The sequence below is a fragment of the Leptosomus discolor genome, chromosome 5, assembly GCF_034619465.1.
Source record: "Leptosomus discolor isolate bLepDis1 chromosome 5, bLepDis1.hap2, whole genome shotgun sequence".
Classification (NCBI taxonomy): Eukaryota; Metazoa; Chordata; class Aves; order Leptosomiformes; family Leptosomidae; genus Leptosomus; species Leptosomus discolor.
Window position 1 is genome coordinate 44,900,562 of NC_141395.1, and position 8,153 is coordinate 44,908,714.

The following is an 8,153-nucleotide window of genomic DNA, read 5'->3' on the forward strand; positions in this document are numbered from 1 at the left end:
GTGATAGTCAGCAACTTACTCTCTATCTATGTGGTACAGGATAGTTCACTAAGTGCACAAAATACTAGGAGGAAAGAAAATATGTAAATGGTGCGACTAGGTGACTAAACATGAGATATTTTCATACAGGAGACCTGTGCTTATGAATAGATGGATTTAATGGAATTTGCTCAAAAATTTTTCTCAAAAACTTAGAAATTATGGGAAAACCTTGGGTTTTCCTCAAAAAAAAAAAGAAGTTTTACAAAAAAGTTTTCACCAGTGTTACAGACAATATTATAATAATATAATAATAATTCTTCATGAGTAGTACTTGCCTCTTATGAGTGATCCCATAGTTATTATAAAAGCTTTGGTTTGCCTAAATAGAGAACTTCAAATATAAAATTGGAGGAAGTGTATCTCCTGTTGCTCAGAGTAATGATGATCTTCTCTAATCTAACTGCCAGTGCTCCAAAGCATAAATGAAAAATAAAGGTCTTACTCTATGACAGAAGCAGAGGAAAGAAGCTCCCAGCTGCGACTTGCTTGCCTGCAGCCAGTAATAAAACATAATAGGTGCCGTCATACACAGTGCCACAGGATGGAGGTGAGGAGGCTCCAGAGCTGTGAACGCACCAAAGGTCGGAACCATACGTTGGCAGTGTTAAGAGTGGTTACAACTCCTTCCCCTCCTAACACAACCACCTGGGCAACTTCTGCACTCGGGGTACCTGCTGACTTCATCCGCTGCTTGTGTTAAGGTCATCTTCAACCTGGACTTAGAAAAAAGCATATTCTGAATTTCTGTTACAGTGCAGGACTGAGGGAGCCTTGGATTACAGGCTGTTACCCCTGGTCAGAGGTCACCAGCTCAGAGGTACCAGGGTACCACCTAGTCAGGAGGGAAAGGCTGGTAAAGAAACCATGTCCTCTGGCTTGGGGTGAGCAGGGTGGAGCAGCACATGGAAAGGGTTTGGAGCCTGGCAACCTGAGAAACCAAAGTCTGTGGGATGGGAAAGCAACAGGAGTGGCCCAGTAGATTTACAGAGCAAATGTCTCCAGTGGCTCCAAGGAGGGCTGGAGGGAACACCTATGTGGGGCTGGACGTGCTGGAGAAGGCAGTAGGTATGATGGCTTTTCACACAGCCAGAGCCAACTCAGTCCAAGCCTGCCAAGGAGTAGATTTGCACTAGCCCTTCATAAATATCTCTATCAGCCCTCATGTTCAGCTGTCCATCACTGTTTCAGTCACAGGCTTCTGCTTCAGAGGTGCTCAACTACTTACAGAGGACAGCCTTGCAGCTAGAAATCACACAGAGTCTCCCCTCCTCGTTACCGAAGGCGAAAGTCCTTCTCTAGCCCAGCAGCCTGATAGAGGGATGACTTGTTCTCCTGCTTTTTTTCTTCCCCTTGGGAAAGAAGGAGAACACAGCTCCTCATTAACCACACACTGAAAGGCCCAGCTGCTGGCAAGGCAAGGAGAAGAGGCTATGGTGGCCCGCTACTGACCATGTGTCGCCAGCCATGGTGTGTGAGAGCAATGCTGATGCCCGCTGAAGGCTACAAACCTGAAGAGCAGCAGAGCAGTTTTCTCACAGGGATCCACCCCACCTTTAAATTAGAGACTGACACATTGTGCCTGTGTAATAATCCAGACACCATGACCCTGCCAATATCAGGTCCTTCATGACTGAACCAAGCTGGAGCCATAGCCAAGATTTTCCTGAAACATCCTTTACAAATACCACCAACCACACACACACCCCCCTCCTCTATAGCCCACAGAAATCCTGCCAGAAGCCTTGGCCTTGTGGGCTCATGCTCCTTTTACACGTATAGGTAAGGCTAGTAAATTCAGTGGGACCACTCTCTTGCACGTAGGGAGAATAGTAATCACCAGTTCCCCTTTTTGGTGTCCTTCCCCAAGCAAAGCAAAAAAAAAGAAGAGGGACAGACACCGTGAAAAGTCTGTTTGCTGCATTTGGGTTAAGACAATGAGCAGTTGTGGTACCTGCCCTTTTAGCTAACATGACCCATAGAGCATCCAACACAGAGCCCAGGGCAGCAAGTATTTTGTCTGTTGAGAAAGAAGTATTGTAGTATTTAATTTGTTAATTAATAGCTCTAAGCAGTGTGAACATGGAGGCGAGGAGGAGACGATTAATGTTTCTAGATAATAATTGCTGTATCTTGAAATGTGTATTTATGAGGGTTTTATTTATTTAATTTATAATTTGGATCTACAAGAAAGAAAGATTTACAGGAAGCATATTTAATTACTCTATATTCCAGGAAGTGCTGTGGAGATTTCTTGTATTGTAGTAGAAACCTATTTTATTGATTCAAATAAAATACGTCCTAGTCATAAAAAATAAATAAATAAAAGAAACAGGTAGCATGTGGTAACATACATGTCTCAGTGACTTAAAAGCTTTTGGGAAGTATTTAGTAGAAAGTAAAGGCAGGGTTTATGATACTGAAGATTATGAACACCTGATGGCAAAGAACCCAAATCTTGCCCTGCACAGGGAGAGCCTGGAAGTGCATGTTTGTGAGCAGCTCCAGTATCTTACAGGTGGTAGAATAATTGTTTATTATCAGCTACTCAGATAAAAGCCCTGGCACTGCCAGCAGTAGATGTACATTTTCACACCTGACCTCAAGAGCATTACAGACACGATGCTTAGTCTCACCATGTCCCTGGGAGGTAAGCAGTGTCACCTCCCTCCCTCCCATAAAATAAGAGCACCAAGACAGACTCCTCAAGGCTAGTTAAGGCTCTGGTAGAGAATAAAACCAAGTGTTCCACATCTTCAGTCCTACCAGTTGACAAGAATGTCACGAAATTTACCTCAAACACAATACTGGTTTTAGAGACCCTATGCTGAACCACAGCCCAGCCCAAGGTGCGTCGCTTGGGGATGCAGGAGCCTGGGCTGGGGGAGCTGACTCAGGGCTGTGAGGGGAAAGATTTTAAGATACAAGGTAAGAAAATGTATGGTGTTGCTATCCTTCACCAACCCAGGCTTTGGAAAGCCTGCCCGTTAGAGGATCTGCCTGCCTGCCTGTTACCCCCACAGCTATGGTGAAAGAATGACACATTTCTGGTCCTTCCATTACAGACACATTGCCAGAAAAATGTGAAATAGTGATTAAAAAAATAAGTGAACTGTATGATTTTTCCTTCAAAACCAGAAAAGTTGTCAACTATGCAGCTGAAAGCGTCACCTCTGGCATTGCCTGGCGTCATACTTTATAATATCTGTAAGAAGATGCATTTCTCAGATGTGTTTCATGTCATTTTATATTTTTGGGTTCCCTGGAAGTAGAGACTAACTGGGGCACCAACCTGACTGAAATAAACTGCATGATGACAGTCCATCACACTTACAGTAATTCATATTTCATTTCAAAAAAAGGTTTCTAATTTATTCTCACCATTTCAAAAACATCATTGTGATAGAGCTACTTACTAAAATATCCTTCATTACTTTGCATCCACTTTATTTAAATAAACTGTAGTGATTTTAAAGCTAGGCTGCTGTATAAAATAATTCCTACTGATGCCTGAAAAAAAATCTCAGATATACTTTGCCTGCCTTTCTTCCCCTTTTTCACCCACTTTACAGATCCTGTAGCAAACAGGTTTGCCAGAAGAGCTGATCATGGACACATTGCTGTTTGGGGGAACATCACACACTTTTTACAGAAAATATTTTTAACTCAAACATTGGCATTCGCAGAATAATTTCACATCTAAGAGTTACCCAGACAGAAAAGTTGCAACATCAGGACTTGCACACACAAAGAAAAATGAAACAAGTCAGATTTCTCAGATGGAACTCTCTATGTGAACTCTACAGACAAAGCAGATGTCAATTAGCCATAAATATTTTATGAGAGTTTTTTAAAATCTCTGTGCTAACTCCATAGATTATTCATGAGTGAGCAGCTCAACCCTACATAGTATTGAAAACGTTTTTTTCTTAAGTGGTGGAACTATTATTTAAATGAATGGGCACACAGATCACTAAAATAAAAAGTGAAGCATTTAGAAGGAAAAAAAGGAGTGGAATATTTAATAAAGTTGGATGAAGGCCCAGAAAAAAACAAGCAGATGAGCTCAAAGTAGAACATGAAATGGAAGCCAATGTGAATGATGCCCTTCTCAGCTATCAGGTTGGATTCACTACAAAAAAAGGCATCATTTTTAGCAGCCTTATTGATAAGCCCAGTGGAGCAGCCAAGGGCCCCGCAGATGACCCAAAGGCAGGAGACCAGCACAGACGCCAGCTGGCAGCCCCTGGTCCCAGGTGTTTCACCCCATCAGACCTCCTGCCCAGCAGATTCACCTACTCTGCTTTATTTTAGACCAGCATTTTCCTACTGTGCCGTCACAGTTTGCATAGCAGTGAAATAGTAACAGGCAACAGACCATCTATTTGCTTGATGCTCCCTTTTTTTGGGAGGCGGGGTGCACTGGACCATAAAGCAGAAGAGACATGTAAAGGCCCCCACAGCGCGCGTGGTCCTTCGCCTGCTACATCTGATGAGGCACTTTTTGGTGAAGCCATGCCAGGATCTATTGCTGTGAAACCAGTCACCCTGCCGAGGCGTTATCTGCTCCTGCACTGTGCCAGCAAAAGCAAAGGTGGGGTTCAGGAAGCAACAGCATCCTCATCAAAGCTGTTGTCTGAGTAACAAGGGCCACCAAACCCACAGCAAAAGCTTCGGAATCTACAGGCTACTTTAGCCTGGGAGTGCAGTGACAAGCCTAGCAAGGCTGTCTTTAGCCATTAGACTGCATAGAAATTCCTGCAAGTGATTTTTTTCTAATAAAGACATTAACCTTTCCTGTGAGAACTGCAACCCTATAACTTCTGTACAGGTCTATCACAGAGCCCTCCTAATACTTGGTATCTGATATTTGTCCTTGTAAGTTAGGATGCAAGCAGATTTTTCAACCAGATTTGAAGCAAGTTGGATAAAGATTTATCTGTAATGAACCTTTCTAAATGGACCTCATCAACACTCAGACTCTTGCAATGTCTATTCTTTTAAACACAATGGTAATACACAAAAATCCAAGCTTGGCTAATAATTTTTTTAAATCATTGTAACGAGTCTGCATGGCAAGGTTTTGGTAGCGGGGGGGTTACAGGGGTGGATTCTGAACGAAGCTGCTAGAAGTTTCCCCTATGTCAGATATAGCCAATGCCAGCCGGCTTTAAGACGGACCCGCCGCTGGCCAAGGCCGAGCCAATCAGCGACAGCGTTTTTCGCCTCTGTGATAACGTATTTAAGAGAGTGAAAAAGTTGTTGCACAGCAGTAATTGCAGTGAGTGAGAGGAGTGAGAATACGTGAGAGAAACATCCTGCAGACACCAAGGTCAGTGCAGAAGGAGGGGGAGGAGATGCTCCAGGCACTGGAGCAGCGATTCCCCTGCGGCCTGTGGTGAAGACCATGGTGAGGCAGGCTGTCCCCCTGCAGCCCATGGGCGGTGGAGCAGATGACTGCCTACACCCTGTGGAGGGCCCCCACATCGGAGTAGGTGGATACCTGAAGGAAGCTGTGACCCCGTGGGAAGCCTGCACCGGAGCAGGCTCCTGGCAGGACCTGTGGCCCGTGGAGAGAGAGAAGCCCACGCTGGAGCAGGTTTGCTGCTAGAGACCCCGTGAGGGGGGCTCACGCTGGAGCAGTCGGTTCCTGAAGGACTGCACACCATGAAGGAGACCCACATTGGAGCAGTTCATGAAGGACTGAACCTGTGGGAAGACTCACGTTGGAGAAGTCATGGAGGACTTTGTCCCGTGAGGGGGACCCCACACTGGAGCAGGGGAAACGTGTGAGGAGTCCTCCCCCTGAGGAGGAAGAAGCGGCAGAAAACAACAGAGTGATGAATTGACCCCAACCCCCATTCCCTGTTTTCCCCCTGTGCTTTTGGGGGAAGGAGGGAGGAAAATCGGAATCAAAGTTATGCCCGGGAACGGAGGGAGGGGTGGGGGGAAGGTGTTTTAAGATTTGGTTTTATTTCTCATTACTCCTCTATCAGTTAATTGGTAATAAATTACATTTCCTTTCAGTTGAGTCTGTTTTACCCGTGACGGTAAATGCTGAGTGATCTCCCTGTCCTTATCTCACCCCCACAAGCCTGTTGTTATTTGTTTTTCCTCTCCTCTCTCCTGTCCAGTTAAGGAGGGGGAGTGATAGAGTGGCTTTGGTGGGCACCTGGCATTTTAGCCAGGGTCAACCCGCCACAATCATTTACATTATAAATAGAAATATCACGCTATTTAGCTAACAACAACATGCTTGAGGTGGTTATTGTGTTAGCAGAAGACGTAAATATTCTAGGGGGAAAAAAAAGAATAAGAAATAAGCCTCCAATCATTTTCCTCCATGGACAAGCCCTTTGCCGCAGAAACCACCAGCAGCTAGAATGCTGGGTTCCTGTGCCTCAGTGCACCAGCCACACACAGCAAAGGCAAAGGTCTGTGAAAAGCTGCTGTGGGGTAGGCAAGGATGTGAACACATGACGTTATTGCCCAGCCCAGGATTTTGCAAGGTGCGAGGCCTTTATTTTGGGACTGTTACACACATTCCAGCCAACACCCAACCAACACACACCAAGGTGGTTGCTCCTTTTGCAGCCAGACCCTCACCAGACATTGGGTCTCCAAGTGGAAAGAAGAGGTGCTTAGTAACTATGTGGTGCTCAGGTGATGCCCGTTCTTCCCTGACCTTTGCCACCTGAAGAAATGAGACAAACTCCACCAGTGTGACAGAGGAGTCCCATGTGCAAAACAGCTATGGTCTGATTGCCACCACTGTGGCACCTGTTTTGCCTCACGTCAATCCTCCCTGCTGGTGAGGAGCAGGATCCAGCCATGCGGCCACTTGCCAAGGACCCCGAGGACTGGGAGGGTTCAGCCCAGTCTGTCTTCCTCCTTAGTCGGTGGAATTCCCTCCCTGGCCAGTCCCACATTCCTCCTGGTACTGGGGAGGACACACATGTGCAGTGCTCACATGTCCATCGGTGCATGCATGCAGAACAGGATCTGGGCCAATTTGCATAGCAGCTGCTGCAGCTGGACACACTGAAGGCCTCTCTGTAGACCATTGCCTCAGCCTCAGGTCCCAGGGTTAAAAATACCTTCTTACTGCATGTGATTACTGCTGGGCTGGAGACACATGTGTAATGAAAGTTCAACCAGGGTGATCAGCAGAGATGGAAACTAGAAACCCTTCAAATCCAAAAAGCTCGTGGTCAGCAGCCTCAGCCCCCACAGAGGGTTGATAAAACCCTTCCTCACCTGGCCCAGTTGCTAAAGCAGGCACCAACAGCTCCGTGCAGACAGCATGGTAAGGAGGAAGACTGCACATTCGGGCTGATAATGACCTTTCTGCAAAAGCAAGAGAAACAGCTTATTCACGCAACTTTTGCTTCTCGGCATGATCAGCTGGCTTACACCAGCCTCCAGCATGTTTGAAGTGTTGTATGAATTACCAGTGCAACCATCACACACCAACACCATACTGACACAGGGCACATCTCTGAGACTAGGTCCACTTCACACAGATTTGCTCAGCTCTACAATATAACACCACATTTCAGCAGGGAGAAGAGTTCTCCACCTATAGCTGCTGACACACACAGGAGCCTTCAGGTCACCCCACTCGGCTGTCCGGGTCCATATCCAGCTCTTGCGGGTGCATCACACCCTGCAAGGATGCGGGAGCGTGCTGGATGCTCTGCCCAGAGGGTAGGAAATCCCTGCCCTTCCTGGCTACCCTCTAACAGAGAAGAGGGACGGACCACTATCCAGGCGTGCAGAGGTAAATGCTGCTTTACCTGGATGTGGGCTCCACCTTAACATCTCTCCCTACATCACCAGCTAACCTGGCTGGCACCATTGCTTTCTGCCTCACAGGTGGCTGCATTTTTATTAGGAGACTGTTGGTATTAGCAGGCCTGCAAATTGCTGTTCTGCAAGATATTTAGAGGCTCAGCAAAAGCCGACTTCAAAATAAAAATATACTCCAGCTAATGCGAGTGCATAAAAAAAGGGTAGAGAAATTGCTCTGCTGCAATAAACCCCCTTGCCTTTATAAAGTCACAGGTACGAATTGAACCACTGCCACTGAGCTGAAACCTTCGACAATGATTATT